Source organism: Pleurodeles waltl, chromosome 6 (genome assembly GCF_031143425.1).
Source record: "Pleurodeles waltl isolate 20211129_DDA chromosome 6, aPleWal1.hap1.20221129, whole genome shotgun sequence".
NCBI lineage: Eukaryota > Metazoa > Chordata > Amphibia > Caudata > Salamandridae > Pleurodeles > Pleurodeles waltl.
The window spans coordinates 1,714,421,057-1,714,447,019 of NC_090445.1; positions in this window are offsets into that span (position 1 = coordinate 1,714,421,057).

Sequence of the window (25,963 nt, forward strand, 5' to 3'; positions counted from 1 at the left end):
CTTGCGTTCCTGCAGAATCCTCAGCTTCTCCTGTCCAGTAGAAGCTTCTTTGCACCCACAGCTGGCATTTCCTGGGCATCTGCCCATTTCCGACTTGCTTGTGACTTTTGGACTTGGTCCCCTTGTTCCACAGGTACCCTCGACTGGAAATCCATTGTTGTTGCATTGCTGGTTTGTGTCTTTCCTGCAGAATTCCCCTATCACGACTTCTATGTCCTTTGGGGAACTTTAGTGCACTTTGCACTCACTTTTCAGGGTCTTGGGGTGGGGTATTTTTCTAACCCTTACTATTTTCTAATAGTCCCAGCGACCCTCTACAAGGTCACATAGGTTTGGGGTCCATTTGTGGTTCGCATTCCACTTTTGGAGTATATGGTTTGTGTTGCCCCTATCCCTATGTGCTCCCATTGCATCCTATTGTAATTTTACATTGTTTGCACTGTTTTCTAAGACTATACTGCATATTTTTGGTATTGTGTACATATATCTTGTGTATATTTGCTATCCTCATACTGAGGGTACTCACTGAGATACTTTTGGCATATTGTCCTAAAAATAAAGTACCTTTATTTTTAGTATAACTGTGTATTGTGTTTTCTTATGATACTGTGCATATGGCATTAGTGGTACTGTAGTAGCTTCACACGTCTCCTAGTTCAGCCTAAGCTGCTCTGCTAAGCTACTATTATCTATCAGCCTAAGCTGCTAGACACCCTATACACTAATAAGGGATACCTGGGCCTGGTGCAAGGTGTAAGTACCCCTTGGTACTCACTACAAGCCAGTCCAGCCTCCTACAATAAGGGTCCAAAGGCAGCTAATAATGCAAATATAACAGAGGAAGCATGAGTGTGCCATTTAAAGTCGCATTTAAAGGAGTTGACCACCGAAGAAGAGCCGCGAACCCAGGTGTTTACCAAAAACCAGGAACCCAATGTTTCAGAAAGCCTGAAGATTTCAGCATCAGAATTAATAAAAATCATCGGGAAGTCGCAAACTGATTGTGCACCAGGACCAAATGGTTTACCGCAGGCACTGTTTAAACAGGAAACAGAAAGATGGGCCAATTTTCCTGGCTGCAATGTTCAACTGTGTGCTCACAACAGGAATTGTCCCAGCAACCTGGAAAGGTTCAATAATTCACCCTATATACAAGGGAAGGAACGCGGCTTCCCCAAGCAATTACAGACTTATCGCACTCTTAGATGTGGACCTTAAAGTCTTGGATTGCAGATAAAAACATTCTGCCATTAAATCAAAGCGGCTTCAACAAGCATCAAGGAACGCTAACGAACCTTATGGCACTGGGACTGATTACCAACAGAGCAAAAGCAACCAGGACTCCGCCTATTTGTGTTTTGTTGACTTTAAAGCTGCCTTCGACTGTGTCCCTTGTGGCAATCTGTGGTCCAAACTACAGCTTTGGGGGCTACCAGTTACTAATTTAAATGCTATCGAAATGATTTGCTCTGATACATGGGTGAAGGTAAAACTAGGGGGAGGCTCTCACCAATCTAGGGAAGTTAAAACAACAGTCAGTGTTAACCTAGGCTGTGTATTGGCCCCAACATGCTTTAACCTGTATATAGCAGATCTGTCTGCAAAGGTAAACAATGAATCATCCCATTCCCCCTCTCTGGGTGGCCGGCAACTATCTAATATGCTATATGCAGATGACCTTTTACTAATTAGCAACACCAGAATAGGCATGCAAAAACTGCTAAACAATTTAGAAGAGTTTGCAAGGATAAATGAATTAGAAATCAACCACAATAAATCTAAACTGATTACTCTAAATTGCAGACCCACCAGCCATCTTAAATGGTACTTGAATGGAAAGACTTAGAGGAAGTAAGCTCCTGTAGATATCTAGGAGTCGTGGTTGATGCCAGGTGCAACTATGCGCTACAAAAAGAAGCAATAAAAAACAAGGCTCAGGTACTTGCCCACCCCTTTGGCAAGCTCTCAAATTCAATCTGTGGCCATGCCCTGAACTCTTTAACAGCCATAATGAAAGCAAAATTATTGCCAGCCCTCTCATATGGGGCAGAAAATATGAGGGGGATGGAGGTAGCTCTCCTAGAGAAGCTTCTGATAAAGACTTATAAGCTTGTCTTTCGGCTACCAAGGCATGCCGCTGCAGCCCAGGTCAGACTAGAATTCATGTTGGTTAAGCAGTCACTGGCTCGTCCTGCGGCATTTATCAAATGCTGTTACAAACTGAGACAGGCTCAAAAAGGGTCTTTAGCCAATCTAGACTGCTAGGAAATTACTCTAGAAAGAGGGAATGGAAACTACAAAAGGTATCTGGAACAGAGTATAGGCCTCTTGAACCTAGGTGAGGTATGGGACCAGTCGCTTCAGACAACGGCGTTTAACAAAGCAGTCAATAAGTCAAGTAAACCGCTTAGCTGGCTAGAAGACAGGGAGGCTCTGGCTAAAAGGTCGCATGGCTGGTTGATTCTTAACTCATATAAAACTTTCGAAGTATCACCACTTATGGCTGCCCCCTTGTAGGAGGCTGGCCTGGCTTAAAGTGGGCACCAAGGGTTCTCACACTCTGTTCCAGGTCCAGTTATCCCTTAATAGTGTAGAAAAGGTGTTTCTAGCAGCTTAGGCTGATAGAAGGTAGCTATAGCTGAGCAGCTTACGCTGAACTAGGAGACATGCAAAGCTCCTACTATACCACTTGCATCATATGCACAATATCATAAGAAAACACAATATACAGAGTTACTAAAAATAAAGGTACTTTATTTTTATGACAAAATGCCACAAGTATGTCAGTGAGTACCCTCAGCAAGAAGGTAAGTACTATACACAAGATATATATACACAAACCAAAATTAGGTAAGTAATAGCAAGAAAAGTAATGCAAACAGTGTAGAATTACAATATGTTGCAATAGGAACACATAGGTATAGGGGCAACACAAACCATATACTCCAAAAGTGGAATGCGAACCACGAATGGACCCCAGACCTATGTGAGCTTGTAGAGGGTTGCTGGGACTGTAAGAAAACAGTGAGGGTTAGAAAAATACCCCACTCCAAGACCCTGAAAAGTAGGAGTAAAGTACACCTACTACCCCCAGAGAGCACAGAAGTCGTGATAGGGGGATTCTGCAGGAAGAACAAACACCAGCAATGCAACAACAGTGGATTTCCAGACCTGAGTACCTGTAAGACAAGGGGACCAAGTCCAATAGTCGCAACAGTGTCGAGAGTGGGCAGGAGCCCAGGAAATGCCAGCTGAAGATGCAAGGAAGATGCCACAGGTTGGAAGAAGCTTGGAGTTCTGCAAGAAAGAAGAGGACTAGGGACTTCTACATTGGACAACTGATGTCCCACGTCACGACGAAGCTTGCAGAGGTGTTTCTGTGCAGAATGACCGCCAACAGGCCTTGCTAGCTGCAAAAGTTGCGTTAGAGGTTTTTGTATACTGCAGGGGCCCAGGAGGGACCAGGATGTCGCCACTTGGAGGAGGAGACAGAGGGGGCACTCAGCAACTCAGAAAGCCCTCACAGAAGCAGGCAGCACCTGCAGTAGTGCCCCAACAGGCACTTGGAATAAGAGTGAACCAGAGGCCACACAAAGTTACAAAATGGAGTCCCACGATGTCTGATGCCAATTCAGAGAGGTGGGCACTGCAGGACGGAGGGCTGGGGACCCAGGCTAGGCTGTGCACAAAGGAAATCCTGAAAGATTGCACAGGAGCCGGAGCAGCTGCAAATCACGGGGAACACAGCTTTGCAGTCTAGCGAGGGGAGGCAAGGACTTACCTCCACCAAACTTGGACTGAAGAGTCACTGGACTGTGGGAGTCACTTGGACAGAGTTGCTGTGTGCCAGGGACCAGGCTCGTCAGGATGAGAGGGGACCCAGAGGACCAGTGATGCAGTCTTTTGGTGCCTGCGTTAGCAGGGGGAAGATTCTGTCGACCCCAGGAGGGCAGAAATCTGTCTGAGGGGTTGGCGGCAGCAGCAGCTGCAGTGGAGACCCCGGAAAGGCAGTTTGGCAGTACCCGGGTTCTGTGCTAGAGACCCGGGGGATCATGGAATTGTCTCCCCAATGGCATTGGGGTGACAATTCCATGATCTTAGACATGTTACATGGCCATGTTCGGAGTTACCATTGTGACGCTATACATAGGTAGTGACCTATGTATAGTGCACGCGTGAAATGGTGTCCCCGCACTCACAAAGTCTGGGGAATATGCCCTGAACGATGTGGGGGCACCTTGGCTAGTGCCAGCGTGCCCACACACTAGGTAACTTTGCACCCAACCTTCCCCAGGTGAAGGTTAGACATATAAGTGATTTATAAGTTACTTAACTGCAGTGGTAAATGGCTGTGAAATAACGTGGACGTTATTTCACTCAGGCTGCACTGGCAGGCCTGTGTAAGAATTGTCAGATCTCCCTATGGGTGGCAAAAGAAATGCTGCAGCCCATAGGGATTTCCTGGAACCCCAATACCCTGGGTACCTCAGTACCATATACTAGGGAATTACATGGGTGTGCCAGTATGCCAATGTGAATTGGTGAAATTAGTCACTAGCCTGTTAGTGACAATTTGGAAAGCAGAGAGAGCATAACCACTGAGGTTCTGGTTAGAAGAGCCTCAGTGAGACAGTTAGGCATCACACAGGGAACACATACATATAGGCCACAAACTTATGAGCACTGGGGTCCTGGCTAGCAGGATCCCAGTGACACATAACAACCACACTTACAACATAGGGTTTTCACTATGAGCACTGGGTCCTGGCTAGCAGGATCTCAGTGAGACAGTGAAAACACCCTGACATATACTCACAAACAGGCCAAAAGTGGGGTAACAAGGCTAGAAAGAGGCTACTTTCTCATACCAGGTCTACCAAATAGGTAACCTCACCCTTCTTCTCAACAATTAGATGGGGTCCACTCCATTTGTCTTGGAGTGCTCTTGGGGCCACAGGCTCCAATACCCACACCTTCTGTCCTGGTTGGTACTGAATCAGAACAGCCTTCTGGTCATGCCATTGCTTTTGCAGCTCCTGGCTGGCCTGAAGGTTTTTACTGGCCTTTTTCATGTACTCAGCCATTCTGGATCTTAGGCCAAGTACATAATCCACTATGTCCAGTTTGGGAGCTTTTAAAGGTTGTTCCCAACCCTCCACAAGAGTGAGTGGACCTCTTACAGGATGTCCAAAGAGGAGTTCAAAGGAGCTGAAGCCCCCTTCTTTCTGGGGTACCTCCCTGTAAGCAAAAAGGAGGCAAGGTAACAGGACATCCCATCTCCTTCTGAGTTTTTCAGGGAGTCCCATTATCATACCTTTGAGAGTTTTATTAAACCTCTCTACCAGTCCATTAGTCTGTGAATGGTAAGGAGTGGTGAACTTGTAGGTAACACCGCACTCCTTCCACATTGCTTTCAAGTATGCAGACATGAATTTGCTACCTCTGTCTGATACTACCTCTTTAGGGAAACCGACCCTGGAAAAGATTCCCAGGAGGGCCTTTGTCACTGCAGGGGCTGTAGTGGGTCTTAGAGGAATTGCTTCAGGATATCTTGTGGCATGGTCCACAACCACCAAGATAAACCTATTGCCTGAAGCAGTAGGAGGGTCAAGGGGGCCAACTATGTCAACCCCTACCCTTTCAAAGGCCACCCCAACCAAAGGTAGTGGAATTAGAGGGGCCTTTGGAGTGCCACCAGTCTTGCCACTGGCTTGGCAGGTCATAAAGGACTTGCAAAAATCTTTAGTATCCTCTGACATCCTACGCCAGTGAAACAAGGGGACAAGTCTTTCCCATGTTTTGATCTGGCCCAAATGCCCAGCCAAAGGAATGTCATGTGCAAGAGTGAGAAGAAACTCTCTTTACTGCAGATGAATGACCAATCTCCTGGCTGCTCCAGGTTTTGGGTCTCTTGACTCTGTTTACAGGAGGTTGTCTTCCCAGTATACTCTATGACTGTCACTGATATCCCCATTTTGCTGTTTGACAGCTTGCTGTCTGAGACTCTCTAATGTGGGACAGGTATGCTGTGCCACACTCAGCTCTTCCCTGGCAGCCCCCCTCCACCCAGAAGCTCAACAGTGTCGGCTTCCAGCTCATCTGGTGAAGGTTCTGCACAGGGAGGAAATTCCTCTTCCTCAGAAGGGGAATCATCTGTAGAGGGAGGGATAATGGGTAGGGATTTACCCTTTTTACCCCTAGCTTTAGGGAGCACTTGGTCCATTGTTCCAGGATCCAAGATACCCTGTCCTTTTTGCTTTTTGGCCTGAGCCCTGGTTAAAGCAAAAATATGCCCAGGAATGCCCAGCATTGCTGCATGAGCCTCCAACTCCACTTCTGCCCAAGCTGATGTCTCTAAATCATTCCCTAGTAGACAGTCTACAGGTAAATCTGAGGCAACCACAACTTTCTTTGGACCAGTAATCCTCCCCCCCCCCCAGTTGAGATTCATAACACAGCCATGGGGTGGCTAAGAGTGTTGTTATGAGCGTCTGTCACTTGGTATTGCTGACCAATTAGGTCTTGTTCAGGGTGGACCAGTTTCTCTATCACCATGGTAACACTGGCTCCTCTGTCCATGTAGGCCTGTACCTCAACACCATTTATTAGGGGAAGTTGCTTGTACTTATCCATATTAAGGGGACAAGCAACTAAGGTGGCCAAATCAATGGCACCATCAGAGACTAAAACAGCCTCTGTGTTCTCCCTAACAAGACCAGCCCCAACTACATTGCCAATAGTGAGCCCAGCTACACCCTTGGTTTGGCTATTAGTAGTAGGTTTCCCACTACCACTGCTATTACTAGGGGCACTAGAATTTGCAGCAGGGGTTGTGGTAGTGGGAGGTTTGGTGTTTTTCTTTGGACAACTGGCATCAGTTGTCCAATGGCCTTTGACTTTACACAAATAACACCAAGGCTTTTTAGGTTGATTATTGGAAGAGGATTTGGACCCACAACCCCCACCAGAGGATTTTTGTGGGCCTGATGAAGACTCAGTAGTTTTACCTTTGTCCCCACCCTTGTCAGAAGACTTACCATCCTTCTTCTTGCCATCCTTGTCACCCCCTGTATGAACGTTTCTGTTCACTCTTGTTCTGACCCATTTGTCTGCCTTCTTTCCCAATTCTTGGGGAGAGGTCAGATCTGAATCTACCAAGTATTGGTGCAACAAGTCAGACACACAGTTATTCAGAATATGCTCTCTCAGAATAAGATTATACAGGCTGTCATAGTCAGATACCTTACTGCCATGTAACCACCCTTCCAAGGCCTTCACTGAACAGTCCACAAAATCTGTCCAGTCTTGAGAGGACTCTTTTCTGGTGTCTCTGAACTTAATCCTGTATTGTTCAGTGGTTAAGCCAAATCCATCCAAGAGTGCATCCTTCAAAACTGAAAAATTGTTAGCATCACTTTCTTCAACAGTAAGGAGCCTATCCCTACCCTTTCCAGTGAAAGATAGCCACAAAATAGCAGCCCACTGCCTTTGAGGGACCAACTGTTCCATACAGGCCCTCTCAAGTGCAGCAAACCACTTGTTGATGTCATCCCCCTCCTTGTAAGGGGGGACTATCTAGTGCAGATTCCTGGAATCATGCTCTCAAACAGGATTACTATCAGGAATACTGCTGCTGCCACCATGGGGTCTGAACCCCAACCTCTGTCTTTCTTTCTCAATGTCTAGGGATTCCCTATCTAAGGCCAACTGTTGCTGTTTAAGCTTCAGTCTGGTCTCTTCAACCCTCAACTTTTTGAGTTCCCTTTCTAACAAGTTATCCTCAGGGTGGGTGGGTTGGGAATGCTTTGACACAGAAGAAATGTGTGAGTTTACAGAGAGGGACCTGTCCCTAACTGGCTGGACCCTTGTAACTTGGCCTCTAGGAATAAAGGATGCCCTACTGTGATGGGAACCTACATTACTACCAACATTACTGGGTGTCCTGCTAGGGGGCATGCCCTGATCAGAACCCTCCCCATCCTTCTCAGGGAACTCTCCTGAATCAGACTGGGAAGTTTCTATATGTTCTAGCCTCTCATTTGATGGACCAGCCTGGTTCTCATCATTTACAACAAGCATATTGAACAGAAACTCTTTTGTAGGGTTTTTTCCTATAACTAAACCTCTATCTAGGCAGAGACTCCTTAAGCTCTTGTAATTTAAAATGTCATAAGTAGCTTTGACAGTTTGGGGAGCAGAATCTACCACAGACATGATAGCAAAAGGTTTAGAGATAGTGAGAAAGAGAGAAAAGTTTCAGAACTTTTTAAAGAAAAGAGAAAAAACCTTTAGAAATCTTTTAGAAGTTTTAGGATACTTTTCAGAACTTTGTAAAAAGTTTTAAGGATAGAAAAGCAAACTTTTTGGTTATGTGTAAATACACTGAACTGTTTGGTATATTATTCTCTTATGAAAAGTACAAAATGACAAAGTGGTAAGTAGTTACAAGTACTTATCCCACCGCTGCACAACCAATGTAGGAGGCTGGCCTGGCTTATAGTGGGTACCAAGGGTACTTACACTCTGTGCCAGGTCCAGTTATCCCTTATTAGTGTAGAAGAGGTGTTTCTAGCAGCTTAGGCTGATAGAAGGTAGCTATGGCAAAGCAGCTTAGGCTGAACTAGGAGATATGCAAAGCTCCTACTATACCACTTGCATCATATGCACAATATCATAAGAAAACACGATATACAGAGTTACTAAAAATAAAGGTACTTTATTTTTATGACAATATGACACAAGTATCTCAGTGAGTACCCTCAGTAAGAAGGTAAGTACTATACACAAGATATATATACACAAACTAAAATTAGGTAAGTAATAGCAAGAAAAGTAATGCAAACAGTGTAGAATTACAGTAGGTTGCAATAGGAACACATAGGTATAGGGGCAACACAAACCATATACTCCAAAAGTGGAATGCGATCCACGAATGGACCCCAGACCTATGTGAGCTTGTAGAGGGTCACTGGGACTGTAAGAAAACAGTGAGGGTTAGAAAAATACCCCACCCCAAGACCCTGAAAAGTAGGTGTAAAGTACACCTACTACCCCCAGAGAGCACAGAAGTCGTGATAGGGGGATTCTGCAGGAAGAACAAACACCAGCAATGCAACAACAGTGGATTTCCAGACCTGAGTACCTGTAAGACAAGGGGACCAAGTCCAATAGTCGCGACAGTGTAGAGAGTGGGCAGGAGCCCAGGAAATGCCAGCTGAAGATGCAAGAAAGTTGCCACTGGTTGGAAGGAGCTTGGAGTTCTGCAAGAAAGAAGAGGACTAGGGACTTCTCCTTTGGAAGACTGATGTCCTACGTCGCGATGAAGCTTGCAGATGTGTTTCTGTGCAGAATGACCACCAACATGCCTTGCTAGCAGCAAGAGTCGCGTTGAAGGTTTTTTGGTGCTGCAGGGGCCCAGGAGGGACCAGGATGTCGCCACTTGGAGGAGGAGACAGAGGGGGCACTCAGCAACTAGGAGAGCCCTCACAGAAGCAGGCAGCACCCGCAGAAGTGCCCTAACAGGCACTTGGAAGAAGAGTGAACCGGAGTCCATGCAAAGTTACAAAAGGGAGTCCCACGACGTCTGATGCCAACTAACTGAGCTGGGCACTGCAGGACGGAGTGCTGGGGACCCAGGCTAGGCTGTGCACAAAGGAAATCCTGGAAGAGTGCACAGGATCCAAAGCAGCTGCAAATCACGGGGAACACAGCTTTGCAGTCTAGCGTGGGGAGGCAAGGACTTACCTCCACCAAACTTGGACTGAAGAGTCACTGGACTGTGGGAGTCACTTGGACAGAGTTGCTGTGTGCCAGGGACCATGCTTGTCAGGATGAGAGGGGACCCAGAGGACCAGTGATGCAGTCTTTTTGTGCCTGCATTAGCAGGGGGAAGATTCCGTCGACCCACGGGAGATTTCTTCGGAGCTTCTGGTGCAGGGTGAAGGCAGGCTACCCCCAGAGCATGTACCACCTGGAAACAGTCGAGAAAGCTGGCAGGATGAGGCGCTACAATGTTGCTGGTAGTCGTCTGGCTACTTTGTTGCGGTTTTGCACGCATCCTGGAGCAGTCAGTGGTCGATCCCTTGGTAGAAGGTGAAGAGGGAGAGGGAGATGCAGAGGAACTCTGATGAGCTCTTGCATTCATTATCTGAAGAATTCCCCAAAGCAGAGACCCTAAATAGCCAGAAAAGGAGGTTTGGCTACCAAGTTGGGAGGATTGGCTACCAAGAGAGGTAAACGCCTATCAGAAGAAGCCTCTGACGTCACCTGCTGGCACTGGCCACTCAGAGCAGTCCAGTGTGCCAGCAGCACCTCTGACTCCAAGATGGCAGAGGTCTAGGGCACACTGGAGGAGCTCTGGGCGTGCAGGTCAGGGGAGTGGGCACATCCCTTTCCTTTGTCCAGTTTCACGTCAGAGCAGGGCTGGGGGATCCCTGAACCGGTGTAGACTGGCTTATGCAGAGATGGGCACCATTTGTGCCCATCAAAGCATTTCCAGAGGCTGGGAGAGGCTACTCCTCCCCAGCCCTTCTCACCTTTTCCAAAGGGAGAGGGTGTAACACCCTCTCTCAGAGGAAGTTCTTTGTTCAGCCTTCCTGGGCCAGGGCTGCCTTGACCCCAGGGGGCAGAAACCTGTCTGAGGGGTTGGCAGCAGCAGCAGCTGCAGTGAAACCCCGGAAAGGCAGTTTGGCAGTACCCGGGTTCTGGGCTAGAGTCCTGGGGGATCATGGAATTGTCTCCCCAATACCAGAATGATATTGGGGTGACAATTCCATGATCTTAGACATTTTACATGGCCATGTTCGGAGTTACCATTGTGATGCTACACATAGGTAGTGCCCTATGTGTAGGGCACGCGTGTAATGGTGTCCCCGCACTCACAAAGTCCCGGGAATTTTCCCTGAACAATGTGGGGGCACCTTGGCTAGTGCCAGGGTGCCCACACACTAAGTAACTTTGCACCCAGCCTTCACCAGGTGAAGGTTAGACATATAGGTGACTTAATGGCTGAGAAATAACGTGGACGTTATTTCACTCAGGCTGCAGTGGCAGGCCTGTGTAAGAATTGTCAGAGCTCCCTATGGGTGGCAAAAGAAATGCTGCAGCCCATAGGGATCTCCTGGAACCCCAATACCCTGGGTACCTAAGTACCATATACAAGGGAATTATATGTGTGTACCAGTATGCCAATGTGAATTGGTAAATTTAGTCACTAGCCTGTTAGTGACAATTTGGAAAGCAGAGAGAGCATAACCACTGAGGTTCTGGTTGGCAGAGCCTCAGTGAGACAGTTAGGCATCACACAGGGAACACATACAGGGCACACTTATGAGCACTGGGGCCCTGCCTGGCAGGGTCCCAGTGACACATAGACTAAAACAACATATATACAGTAAAATATGGGGGTAACATGCCAGGCAAGATGGTACTTTCCAACACCGCCACTCACAGAAAATCAAGCAGCGCTTTCTAAGGCTCAGGCTGGGTGAAGTTCCAACGTTAGACCTCATGCCAAAATGGAAGAAGGGGCCACGAGCGGGCACCCTTGAGTGCCGCCTTTGTCATCTGGCAGAAGAAAACTTGGTGCATGTGGTCTTAATTTGCCTTGCTTTGGCTGTTGAAAGAAGACGCTAACTGAAAAAAGAACTAAGGGCCAGATATAGCAAAATCTGATTTTGCGACTTGCAAATTGCGAGTCTGAGCGACTCGCAATTTGGAAGTCGCAAAATCGGATGCGGAATGATGTCTCAGACACCTTCTGCGACTCGCTATGGGGTCGCAAAGACCGACCTCATCAATATTCATGAGGTGGGTCGCATTTTGCGACCCCATAGCGAGTCCCTGCACTCACAGGGATGGTGGCCTGCTGTAGTCAGCAGACTTCCATGTCTGTGACTGCTTTTTAAATAAAGCAGTTTTTTTTTTTTCATTTTGCAGCCCGTTTTCCTTAAAGGAAAACGTTTTGCAAAATGAAAAAAATACCGACACCATTTGATTTCGTTTTTTTTCAGAGAAGGCAGTGGTCCATTGGACCACTGCCTGCTCAGAAAAAATATTTTTGTCGACATTCACAAAGGGGAAGGGGTGCCATGGGGACCCCTTCCCTTTTGCAAATGAGTTACCACCAGTGTGACACTGGTGGTAACTGCGAGTTGGTTTGCGACCGCATTCGCGGTCACAAAGCAACTCTGAATTGCGATGCGAGTCGCAAATAGGAAGGAAACACCCCTTCCTATTTGCGAGTTGCATTCCCAAATTGCGAGTCGGTACCGACTCGCAATTTGGGAATGAGCATCGCGGGAGGCCGTTTGCATGGTGCAAACTGCGTTTGTCGCAGTTTGCGACATGCAAACGGCTTGCTACATCTGGCCCTAAATGGCTTAGGGATCAGATCCTGTAGACATGCTCTAACTGAAGCATTCAATTCACGAAACACCATATTGAATATTAGATTGGTTACATTTTTGGAAATCTTTTCCACTAAAATTACATCTGCCGAAACAAGCCAGTGATAGGAAGGGCGTAAGTAGAAACAAAAACCATCTACCACAAGTGAATACATCAAAGAAAGGAAGGTTCTTAGATAACATCATGATTTACACAGCCAGACCGGTATGAAGTCTTGTACCAGCAATCGGAATTAAGTAGGAGCAAATCAAATCTGTAGAATGTATTTAACTTTTTTCAGTTTTATAATTTTTATGTAACATATATGTCTTAGTGCATTAATATTGCTCTGTTAAATTTTATGTTGAAGGAATATTTTATGGTTTTAATTAACTAATAAAATAAACATTCTCTCCCCCCTAATATTGTGGGTTCCTATCACATCTAACATAACTTTAGTATTTATATACTCCCTTTTCCTTTTTCTCAGGATATTTTTATAATCTTGTTTGGCTATACGGAGCTTCTGTTCAGTTCCTTTATTGCGCCTTTTCCTAATTTCCCTTTCCAACTTCCGCACATTCAACTTCTGGATCCTACACTCATGATGAAAACCAGGTATTTTTATAATTCATTCTAGTTTGTCTCTGATCTTTATTCGCATGCATATACCCGAACAACCCCCATTTAATAAAGACAACTAAGGAAGACCCTCCCCAACAACTTGCATTATGTTAGGATAGTCTTCTGCTGGTGATGAGTAAGCTTGAAAGGACGGTAATTGGGGAAGATCCAGTTTGTTAGACCTTAATCAGTTGCTACAGGAAATAAGGTAAGTCCCTGGGGCAGGTCATCCTGCAAAGCTTCCTTGGAGTGAGGGACTCAGGATTCAGGGTCTGTGTCGAAGGGATCTCTCCATCTGTGCCCCACCTTGCTTCTGACTCCTTTCTACTTCTAAGGAGTCTGGAGATCCAGTTGGGAGCCTCACCGTCCATGCAAGTGCCTCCTTCTATGCGATTGCTCGCCACTCATGACTCCGTGGCTGCTGGAGTAATGGGTATCTTTTATAGCACTTGGAGGGGGAGGGGCTATGCTTGAGATCCTTCTTCTCTGCAATCCAGTCCTGGGGTTGTAGGAGGCCATTTTCAATGTATATTTAGGGATAGCTTCAAGTTATTACTTTCCCTGATGAGGCCCTACATATAAATTGTGAGGGTAAGCAGTGTGATATACGTACTTAATTTATCCGTAGTATTACACATCTGTTTGTTAAGCACTTGGCACTTTTGGTATTTTTCACGAGTGGTTGTGGTGTTTTAACAAACAACGAGCACGAGTTATGTCTAATATTAATGATGTTCTCTGACCTATGTTTTTTCTATTCCTATAGGCTCTGTTCTCCCTAATAAGGGATTTCCAAATATTTAAAGGATTAGGTACGTCTATTAAGGTCCTGACGAATCGCACAAAGATCATTTCTGACCACCATTTAGCGAGAAACATGTTGACCTGTGATGTAGAGTAGCACAGGGGACCCTGTGTCTACTTGTTTCATTCATACTACTCCCCAATGTGAGAGTTAGTAATTGCTATTAATAATAATTTTTCTTTTTATGGGGAGCGTAGACATTATTTTACTATTTCCCTATTTATTGTTTTTAACCTTGTCAGAGGTATCAACACCAAATTAAAGACGTATTTACTTTCTACCTCTAGACATTTTTAACCACTACTATACCAATCCTCTACACTTCTTTTTGACCGGTTGTGCATTCTTCTTTAAACAAGATCTCCGGCAAAGAGCCCCCTCGTGGGGCCCGTCAGGCATTGCAGCGCCAGCCTGACGAGGAGCACAGCCCTATGATGAAGCATGTCACCGTTAGGTGAGTGAGGGCTTGTGCTTCAAAAGAAATAATTCTTTCTTTTTCCTTCTTTGGTATGGAGAACCTATTGGTCTATGAAGAACATTTCTTTTTGGAATCGTGTGTGCAATTTTGATGTGCGTTGTAGGAGGCTGGCCTGGCTTGTAGTGGGTACCAAGGGGTACTTACACTCTGCACCAGGTCCAGTTATCCCTTATTAGTGTAGAAGAGAAGTCTAGCAGCTTAGGCTGATAGAAAAGGGTAGCTTAGCAGAGCAGCTTAGGCTGAACTAAGAGACGAGTGAAGCTCCTACTATACCACTAGTGTCATATGCACAATATCATAAGAAAACACAATACACAGATATACTAAAAATAAAGGTACTTTATTTTTATGACAATATGCCAAAAGTATCTCAGGGAGTACCCTCAGTATGAGGATAGCAAATATACACAAGATATATGTACACAATACCAAAATTATGCAGTAATAACAATAGAAAGTAGTGGGCAGATGCCCAAGAAATGCCAGCTGAGGTTGCAAAGAAGCTGCCACCGGATGGTAGAAGCTGTGGATTCTGCAAGAACGAAGAGGAATAGGAACTTCCCCTTTGGAGGATGGATGTCAAACGTTGTGAAGAAGCTTGCAGAGGTGTTCCCGTGCAGAAAGACCGCAAACAAGCCTTCCTAGCTGCAAGGGTTGCGGTTAGAGTTTTTGGACGCTGCTGTGGCCCAGGAGGGACCAGGATGTTGCCAATTGCGTGAGGAGACAGAGGGGGCGTCCAGCAAGACAAAGAGCCCACTCGGAAGCAAGCAGCACCCACAGAAGTGCCGGAACAGGCACTACAAAGAAGAGTGAACCGGAGCTCACCCGAAGGTCCCACGACGCCAGAGGACAACTCAGGAGGTCGTGCACTGCAGGTTAGAGTGTCGGGGACCCAGACTTGGCTGTGCACAAAGGAAATCCTGGAAGAGTGCACAGGAGCCGGAGCAGCTGCAAATCACGCAGTACCCAGCAATGCAGTCTAGCGTGGGGAGGCAAGGACTTACCTCCACCAAACTTGGACTGAACAGTCACTGGACTGTGGGAGTCACTTGGACAGAGTTGCTGAATTCAAGGGACCACGCTCGTCGTGCTGAGAGGGGACCCAGAGGACCAGTGATGCAGTTCTTTTGGTGCCTGCGGTTGCAGGGGGAGGATTCCGTTGTCCCACAGGAGATTTCTTCGGAGCTTCTAGTGCAGAGAGGAGGCAGACTACCCCCACAGCATGCACCACCAGGAAAACAGTCGAGAAGGCGGCAGGATCAGCGATACAAGGTTGCAATAGTCATCTTTGCTACTTTGTTGCGGTTTTGCAGGCATCCAGAGCAGTCAGCGGTCGATTCCTTGGCAGAAGGTGAAGAGAGAGATGCAGAGGAACTCTGATGAGCTCTTGCATCCGTTATCTAAAGAATTCCCCAAAGCAGAGACCCTAAATAGCCAGAAAAGGAGGTTTGGCTACCTAGGAAGGAGGATAGGCTAGCAACACAGGTAAGAGCCTATCAGAAGGGGTCTCTGACGTCACCTGCTGGCACTGGCCACTCAGAGCAGTCCAGTGTGCTAGCAGCACCTCTGTTTCCAAGATGGCAGAGGTCTGGAGCACACTGGAGGAGCTCTGGGTGGCCAGTGCCAGCAGGTGACGTCAGAGACCCCTTCTGATAGGCTCTTACCTGTGTTGCTAGCCTATCCTCCTTCCTAGGTAGCCAAACCTCCTTTTCTGGCTATTTAGGGTCTCTGCTTTGGGGAATTCTTTAGATAACGAATGCAAGAGCTCATCAGAGTTCCTCTGCATCTCTCTCTTCACCTTCCCTGGGAGGTGCAGGTCAGGGGAGTGGTCACTCCCCTTTCCTTTGTCCAGTTTCGCGCCAGAGCAGAGCTGGGGGATCCCTGAACCGGTGTAGACTGGCTTATGCAGAGATGGGCACCATCTGTGCCCATCAAAGCATTTCCAGAGGCTGGGGGAGGCTACTCATCCCCAGCCCTGACACCTTTTTCCAAAGTGAGAGGGTGTAACACCCTCTCTCTGAGGAAGTCGTTTGTTCTGCCTTCCTGGGCCAAGCCTGGCTGGACCACAGGAGGGCAGAAACCTGTCTGAGGGGTTGGCAGCAGCAGCAGCTGCAGTGAAACCCCGGGAAAGGTAGTTTGGCAGTACCCGGGTCTGTGCTAGAGACTCGGGGTATCATGGAATTGTCTCCCCAATGCCAGTGTGAATTGGTACAATTGGTCACTAGCCTGTTAGTGACAATTTGTAAAGTAAAGAGAGAGCATAACCAATGAGGTTCTGGTTAGCAGAGCCTCAGTGAGACAGTTAGGCATCACACAGGGAACACAGACATGTATGCCACAAACATATGAGCACTGGGGTCCTGGCTAGCAGGGTCCCAGTGACACATAACAAACATACTGAAAACATAGGGTTTTCACTATGAGCACTGGGCCCTGGCTAGCAGGATCCCAGTGAGACAGTGAAAACACCCTGACATACACTCACAAACAGGCCAAAAGTTGGGGTAACAAGGCTAGAAAGAGGTTACTTTCTCACAGGGGTGCCTCTGGGGTGCAGAAGAAAAAGGAGCGTGAGATGTGAAGCATATACATATATATACACATATACATGATGCTTCTGATTAACTACTGCACTGGACTTCCTTTGTTTCTGAACCGGGCGGGTGTAATCAGGAAAGATGAATGTACAGGTGGACTGGAAGGAAAGGTTTCTCAGAGCTCTTGCAGCTTTGAGGATAACATGTCTATACTCATAGCTCAAGGCTTTGGTGATCGATTGAGGGTGAGGCAGTGGGTGTTGTGTTAGGGACCCTCTCAAGGGCAAAGCATGGTGACATCTGATCCACTGATAATCAGGATGTGTTCCAGGATTCAAGAAATCTTTCAGTGGACATCCTTCCACATCCTCTGAGAATCCCAAAAATCTCAAGTTGTTCCCTCGTGCTCTATTTTTCTCATCTTCAGTACGCTCTTCTAGCATCTTGGATGATGCACTGAGTTGAGACACTGTAGATTTTAACTCCATGACTGTGTCATTCAGCTCTGCCATATGTTCCTATATCGTGGAGACCCTGTCCACTACTTTGCACAGGTCTTGCCATAACAGACCGACATCTGTGCTCACGTCTCCCCCCCTCAGATTCAAGTGCTTGTATAGCTTGGAGGATGGTGTCAGTGTTGATTCCAGTGTAGTGTGGATTGGGTCAATTTGTCTGTTTTAGAGAACGCTTGCAAGAAGGAGGGGAGACCTCTCCACATGTCTGAAGTGTTAGTAACTGATGCTGAGTCTGATTGACAGGTGCCAAACATGGGCCTTCCCCTGAGTCCCCATTCTGTGAGTGCTGATGTCCGCAGCAACCAGCGCAGTAGTTTAGATGCTGGAGACTAGCCTCTAGAGACAGCATGATGCTCCATGAATAGGAGGATGCCAAGGCAAGTGTGGGATGCTGCTCTCTAACACAGTGCTGGCCTGGGTACTCCTTTGTATGGGGTTGGGGTGAGCAGGCCACGCCTAGATACCCGTAAACCTACAACAGAGCTGACGTAGCTAGGGAGGCTTCAGCCTTGTGACGAAGCCCCAAATTCCCTTCAGATGATGATCCTTCTACTTGGTCAAGAGTATATTTGGGCAATGACCAATTCTCCCCTAAACACCCATGTTGTGATCCTAAGATTTCCTTGAGATGTCTCCTCTGTATTTTGAGCTGGGCTTTCGGGCCCTATGTGAGGTCCAATGTTGATTGATTAATTGGTCTCTTCATCTGGTACAAGAATGAATGCCACATGGGGGACGTGGAAGTGTTCTGGCAGCCTCCAGGCCACCAACAGGCAACCAGGTGACCCCCAACTGCGCCAGATAGTGGTGAGTCTTGGAGGCCATTGCTCTGAGGCAGAGTGAAGTTTGTCGAGCCTATGATGGATGGGTTGCCTTGTTGATCAACTTGAGGGTTTCCCAGGTAGGGGAGGGCTGGTGCAGTCATCTGCAAGGGGTCTGTCTGCTTTATAGTCTTCACAGAATGTGGTATGAGCATCATCGCTATACTCACCAAGTAATTCACTGACATACCCAGCCTCCGGAAGTAGGAGCCTCAAAGGTCACATTCTATAGTTTGACTCTACTGTTAGGATTTCATTATGGCCCATCTCCAGGGGGACAAGGGTAGCGCCTCAATAGCTGGGATGGAGATGTACGGGTGGCCTGATTGCACTTCCACCTGAAGGCCACTGATAGTCAGCATGTGCAGCCTGCAGGTCAGGTCAAGGGGTGTCAGGGCCCAGATGTCAATGCTGTGGGAGGCAGAGGGCTGTGCTGCCCAGTTAAAGTGTCTTTGGTGCTTCTAGGGTAATCCACAGGGTTTCCCAGGCAGTCCACATCAGACGCCATGCGCCTTCTCTGGCACACTAGTAGCCAGAAAATTAAAACTTTGAACCAAGCCAATGAAGCGAGTCATTATCACCCTCCTGTGAAGAGCTCTCTTGTCTCTTTCATCCAAGTATCTATCCATTCATTCTTTCATCCTTACACCTGTTATTATCCACAATTTCACCTCTACGTTCTATCCTCCATTCATCTTTTCATCTATCAATCAGTTTTTCACCATTCCGTTTGTCCATCCATCCATCTCCAAACCTACCTATCAAACCTATCCATCCATCAATCCATCCATCCTCCCTTTCACTCACTCATCTTTCCATCCACTATTTCACTCATCCATCCTTTCAGTCTTTCATCCGTCCAGTCACACGTTCACTCCATCCATCTATCCATCCACTTTCATTCATCCAACCATACTAACTTTCACTTATCCATCTACTCACTCTCACTCATGCTTCCACCTTTCCACCCATCCATGCATCCATCCAACCATCCATTTATGCTTTGACTTATCCATCCATTAACTCGCTCATCCATAGCCACTCATTCATCCATCTATCCATTCACCCTCCCTTTCACTCATCCATCCATTCTTTCACTCATCTATTCTTCCTTTCATCTATCTAGCCATCCAACCTCCCTTTCATTCATCCATCCATTCTTTCACTTATCATCTTTCACTCATCTATCCATCCTTCTACTCATTAATTCATACTCATTTTGCTCATTCATCTATCAAGCCTTTTATTCCGTCCATCCACCCACTGTTTAACTCCACCCAACCATCCTCCCTTTCCCTCTCCTACCCTTCCTTTCTCATTATTCATCCATCACTCATCCATCTATTCACGCTTTCATCCGTCCATCAACCCTCCATTTCATTAATTCATCCATCCTTCTACTTATCCATTCATTCACCCTTTCACCCATCCATCCTCTCTTTCACTAATCCATCCATTATTTCACTCATCCATCCTTACATCCATTCTTTCACACGTTCTTCCATCCATCTACCTATTCACCCTTTCACTCCCTATCCACCATTTCACTCCCCCCCCCATCCCTCCGTCCTTTCATTCACTCAACCCTTTCACGTTATTTATGAGTCTTTGGGCTTTGCGGAGTTGTAGACAGACGGGGCCCATTGAGAACTCCACCCCCGCTGTAGCTGCAAAGGCGGGGGGCTGACGACGCCATGCGGGCCTACCAGGGTATTAGATAAATCAATCAGGATGTACACTTAGCCAGATTTACAAGGCCCTAGCGCCTCCTTGCGCCACATTAGCATATTTTGTTTTTAACGTAAATGTGGTTCAACGAGGCAAAAATCGCCACGCCATATTTACAAAGTGCATGCATTGCGCCACTTTACGACCCCTTGTGCCACATTATGCCTGCATCAGGCAAAATGTATGCAAGGGGGGAGTTCCGTCATCAGGAGGGCCGCAAAAATGGCACAATTAAATTTACAAGATTTCATTGCTCCATTTTTGGTGTCATTTTTAAAAGGACGCACCCATTGAAATCAATGGGCCTCTGTGCCCTGTGCTCCACTAGATACAATTTTTTGGACACTAGTGGAGCATAGCACCACAATAGAGTTTAAAATTTTGCCAATTCCCCATGGTCTTCGTGGCCTCTGTAGGTTGCGGTTCGAATTTCAAGCCAGCCTGCCTTCTGGGCACAGCCCTCACCACTGTTTGCTTCACAGCGCTGGCAGCTCTTTCCTTGTGGGCAGCACCCAGTTCAGAGCCAGTCTCAGGTGGGCCAGTGAGTCCGCTGCATGATCCTCTTCATAGGGGCCTCCCTGGTGGCCCATGTGTCAGAGGCCCATCTACCGCAGGAGCAGGCCACTATGGGCCACATGTACGAAGGCTTTTGCATGTTGCAACCAGCGAATCGGGCTGTTTGCGACGTGCAAAATGCTCTTTGGCATGTTCCAACCAATTTTTGTGATTTGGTAAACTATTTACCGAATTGCAAAAAGGGATTGCAACTCGCAATTAGGAAGGGGTGTTCCCTTCTTATGTGTGACTCGCAGACCCATGTATGATTGTTTTTTGACCGCGAATGCAGTCTCAAAACAATCGCAGTTAGCACCACTGTCACACTGGTGCTAACCCATCCGCAAACAGGAAGGGGTCCCCTTGGGACCCCTTCTCCTTTGTGAATTTCAGTGAAAACATTTTTTCAGAGCTGGCAGTGGTCCCACGAACCACTGCCTGCTCTGAAAAAATGAAACAAAAACGTTTCATTTTTTGTTTTTGAAATGCATCTCGTGTTCCTTTCAGGAAAACGGGCTACATTTTTTAAAAAAATGCTTTATTTGAAAGCAGTCACAGACATGATGGTCTGCTGTCTCCAGCAGGCCACCATCCCTGTGAGTGCTGCGAGTTGCAAGGGGGTCGCAAATTGCGACCCACCTCATGAATAATCATGACCCCCTTGCGAATCACTAATAGTGTCATTGACACTATAAAACATTTGGTTTTGCAAGTCGCAAATTGCGAGTCGCTCTGACTCGCAATTTGAGAGTCGCAAAACTAAATGTTGGTACATGTGGCACTATGGCCTTTACAGCATCTGCGCGGCCCGCATTACAGGTTCTTTCAGGGGATGAGGGAGGGTCTCAAGTCATGCCACATGGGGTCCAGTAATGAGGGAAGGCACGACTTGTTGCATATCTGGCACCTGTGAGAAAGTAGCCTCTTTCTAGCATTGTTACCCCCACTTTTGGCCTGTTTGTGAGTGTATGTCAGGGTGTTTTCACTGTTTTCACTGTCTCACTGGGATCCTGCTAGCCAGGGCCCTGTGCTCATAGTGAAAACCATATGTTTTCAGTATGTTTGTTATGTGTCACTGGGACCCTGCTAGTCAGGACCCCAGTGCTCATAAGGTTGTGACCTATATGTATGTGTCACTGGGACCCTGTCACACAGGGCCCCAGTGCTCATAAGTGTACATGTATATGTTCCCTGTGTGATGCCTAACTGTCTCACTGAGGCTCTGCTAACCAGAACCTCAGTGGTTATGCTTCTCTTTACAAATTGTCACTAAGAGGCTAGTGACCAATTTCACCAATTCACATTGGCATACTGGAACACCCTTATAATTCCCTAGTATATGGTACTGAGGTACCCAGGGAACTGGGGTTCCAGGAGATCCCTATGGGCTGCAGCATTTCTTTTGCCACCCATAGGGAACTCTGACAATTCTTACACAGGCCTGCCACTGCAGCCTGAGTGAAATAATGCACACATTATTTCACAGCCATTTACCACTGCACTTAAGTAACTTATAAGTCACGTATATGTCTAACTTTCACCTTTAAGGGCATATCGGCACCACCTTGTGCCACATCTGGGTTATTTCTTTTTATGTAAATGTGACATTAAGGTGGCATTTTCCCTGTGCCATATTTATAAAGTGGTGCAATGCTTTAATTGCACCACTTTATAAACCCTTGCGCCACATTATGCCTGCACCAGGCATAATGTATGTGAGGGGAGAGTTACGGCGCTAGGAGGCCTGAAAAAATGGCGCAGTGAAATCTAACAGGCTTTAAAAGGACGCACCCAATAAAATCAATGGGCCCCCTTGCACTTTGCTACATTAGCGTCGCTGGTGAAGCAAAGCGCCACAATTGTGTCCAAAATGTTGACGCTATTATACTAACGACTGTAGGAAGGTAGCCTCTTCCTAGCCTTGTTACCCCCACTTTTGGCCTGTTTGTGAGTGTATGTCAGGGTGTTTTTACTGTCTCACTGTGAAAACCCTATGTTTTCAGTATGTTTGGTATGTGTCACTGGGACCCTGCTAGTCAGGGCCCCAGTGCTCATAAGTTTGTGGCCTATATGTATGTGTTCCCTGTGTTATGACTAACTGTCTCACTGAGGCTCTGCTAACCAGAACCTCAGTGGTTATGCTCTCTCATTTTCTTTCCATATTGTCACTAACAGGCTAGTGACCAATTTCACCAATTTACGTTGGCATACTGGAACACCCTTATAATTCCCTAGTATATGGTACTGAGGTACCCAGGGTATTGGGGTTCCAGGAGATCCCTATGGGCTGCAGCATTTCTTTTGCCACCCATAGGGAGCTCTGACAATTCTTACACAGGCCTGCCACTGCAGCCTCAGTGAAATAATGCACACATTATTTCACAGCCATTTACCACTGCACTTAAGTAACTTATAAGTCACCTATATGTCTATCCTTTACCTGGTAAAGGTTAGGTGCAAAGTTACTTAGTGTGTGGGCACCCTGGCACTAGACAAGGTGCCCCCACATTGTTCAGGGCAAATTCCCCGAACTTTGTGAGTGCGGGGACACCATTACACCTGAGCACTATACATAGGTCACTACCTATGTATAGCGTCACAATGGTAACTCCGAACATGGCCATGTAACATGTCTAAGATCATGGAATTGTCACCCCAATGCCATTGGGGAGACAATTCCATGATCCCCCAGGTCTCTAGCACAGAACCCGGGTGCTGCCAAACTGCCTTTCCGGGGTCTCCACTGCAGCTGCTGCCAGCCCCTCAGACAGGTTTCTGCACCCCTGGGGTCTGGGCAGCCCCAGCCTAGGAAGGCAGAACAAAGGATTTCCTCTGAGAGAGGGTGTTACACCTTCTCCCTTTGGAAATAGGTGTGAAGGGCTGGGGAGGAGTAGCCTCCCCCAACCTCTGGAAATGCTTTGATGGGCACAGATGCTGCCCATCTCTGCATAAGCCAGTCTACACCGGTTCAGGGATCCCCCAGCCCTACTCTGGCGCGAAACTGGACAAAGGAAAGGGGAGGGACCACTCCCCTGCCCAGTACCTCCCAGGGGAGGTGCCCAGAGCTCCTCCAGTGTGTCCCAGACCTCTGCCATCTTGGATTCAGAGGTGGTGGGGGCACACTAGACTGCTCAGAGTGGCCAGTGCCAGCAGGTGACATCAGAGACCCCCTCTGATAGGCTCTTACCTTTCTTGGTAGCCAACCCTCCTTTCTTGGTAGCCAAACCTCCTTTTCTGGCTATTTAGGGTCTCTCCTCTGGGGTATTCTTCAGATAACGAATGCAAGAGCTCACCAGAGTTCCTCTGCACTTCCTTCTTCGACTTCTGACAAGGATCGACCGCTGACTGCTCCTGGACGCCTGCAAAACTGCAACAAAGTAGCAAGACGACTACCAGCAACATTGTAGCGCCTCATCCTGCCGGCTTTCTCGACTGTTTCCTGGTGGTGCATGCTCTTGGTGTCATCTGCCTTCACCCTGCACTGGAAGCCAAGAAGAAATCTCCCGTGGGTCGACAGAATCTTCCCCCTGCTAACGCAGGCACCTAAAGACTGCATCACCGGTCCTCTGGGTCCCCTCTCATCCTGACGAGCGTGGTCCCTGGAACATGGGAACTCTATCCAAGTGACTTCCACAGTCCAGTGATCCTTCAGTCCAAGTTTGGTGGAGGTAAGTCCTTGCCGCCCCACGCTAGACTGCAAACCTGTGTACTGAGTGATTTGCAGCTGCTTCGGCTCCTGTGCGCTCTTTCAGGATTTCCTTTGTACACAGCCTAGCCTGGGTACCCAGTACTCTGTCCTGCACTGTTCAACCCTCTGAGTTGGCCTCCAACGTCGTGGGACCCTCCTTTGTGACTCTGAGCTAGCTCCGGTTCACAAATCTTCTAAGTGCCTGTTTGGGTACTTCTGTGGGTGCTGCCTGCTTCTGTGGGGGCTCTCTGAGTTGCTGACCACCCCCTCTGTCTCCTCCTCCAAGGGGCGACATCCTGGTCCTTTCTGGTCCCCAGCAGCATCCAAAAACCTCTACCATGACCCTTGCAGCTAGCAAGGTTTGTTTGTGGTATTTCTGCGTGGGAATACTTCTGAAACCTTCATCGCGACATGTGACATCTTCCATCTTCCATCCAAAGGAGAAGTTCCTAGTCCTCTTCTTTGTTGCAGAATTCCAAGCTTCTTCCACCCAGAAGCAGCTTCCTTGCACCTTCATCCGGAGTTTCCTGGGCTCCTGCACCCCCTTTACACTATCGTGACTCTTGGACTTGGTCCCCTTGCTTTGCAGGTCCTCAGGTCCAGGAATCCATCTTCAGTGCTTTGCTGGTGTTTGTTGTTCTTGCAGAATCCCCCTATCACGACTATTGTGTCCTTTTGGGGTAGTAGGTGTACTTTATTCCTACTTTTCAGGGTCTTGGGGTGTGGACACCCTGACTATTTTCTTACAGTCCCAGCAACCCTCTACAAGCTCCCATAGGTCTGGGGTCCATTTGTGATTCGCATTCCACTTTTGGAGTATATGGTTTGTGTTGCCCCTAGACCTATGTTCACCTATTGCATCCTATTGTGAGTCTACACTGTTTGCATTACTTTTCTTACTGTTACTTACCTGTTTTGGGTTTGTGTACATATAACTTGTGTATATTACTTACCTTCTAACTGAGGGTATTCACTGAGATACTTGTGGCATATTGTCCTAAAAATAAAGTACCTTTATTTTTAGTAACTTTGGGGGTCATTACGACCCCGGCGGACGGCGGGCGCCGCCCGCCTGGCGGGAACCGCCACTTGGCCGCTCCGCAGTCAAATGACCGCGGAGGCCATTCTGACTTTCCCGCTGGGCCGGCGGGCGCCCGCCAAAGGAGCACCCGCCAGCCCAGCGGGAAAGGCCCTGCAACACAGAAGCCGTCTCCGAATGGAGCCGGCGGTGTTGCAGGGGTGCGACGGGTGCAGTTGCACCTGTCGCGATTTTCACTGTCTGCTAAGCAGACAGTGAAAATCCTTGTGGGGCCCTGTTAGGGGGCCCCTGCACAGACCATACCAGTGGCATGGGCAGTGCAGGGGCCCCCAGGGGCCCCACGACACCCGTTCCCGCCAGCCTGGTTCTGGCGGTGAAAACCGCCAGAAACAGGCTGGCGGGAAGGGGGTCGGAATCCCCATGGCGGCGCTGCAAGCAGCGCCGCCATGGAGGATTCCCTGGGCCAGGGGAAAACCGGCGGGAAACCGCCGGTTCCCCTTTTCTGACCGCGGCTTTACCGCTGCGGTCAGAATGGCCATGGAAGCACCGCCAGCCTGTTGGCGGTGCTTCCGTGGTCGGCGCCAGGGTCGTAATGAGGCCCTTTGTGTATTGTGTTTTCTTATGATATTGTGCTATATGATATAAGTGGTATAGTAGGAGCTTTGCATGTCTCCTAGTTCAGCCTAAGCTGCTTTGCCATAGCTACCTTCTATCAGCCTAAGCTGCTAGAAACACCTCTATTCTACTAATAAGGGATAACTGGACCTGGCACAAGGTGTAAGT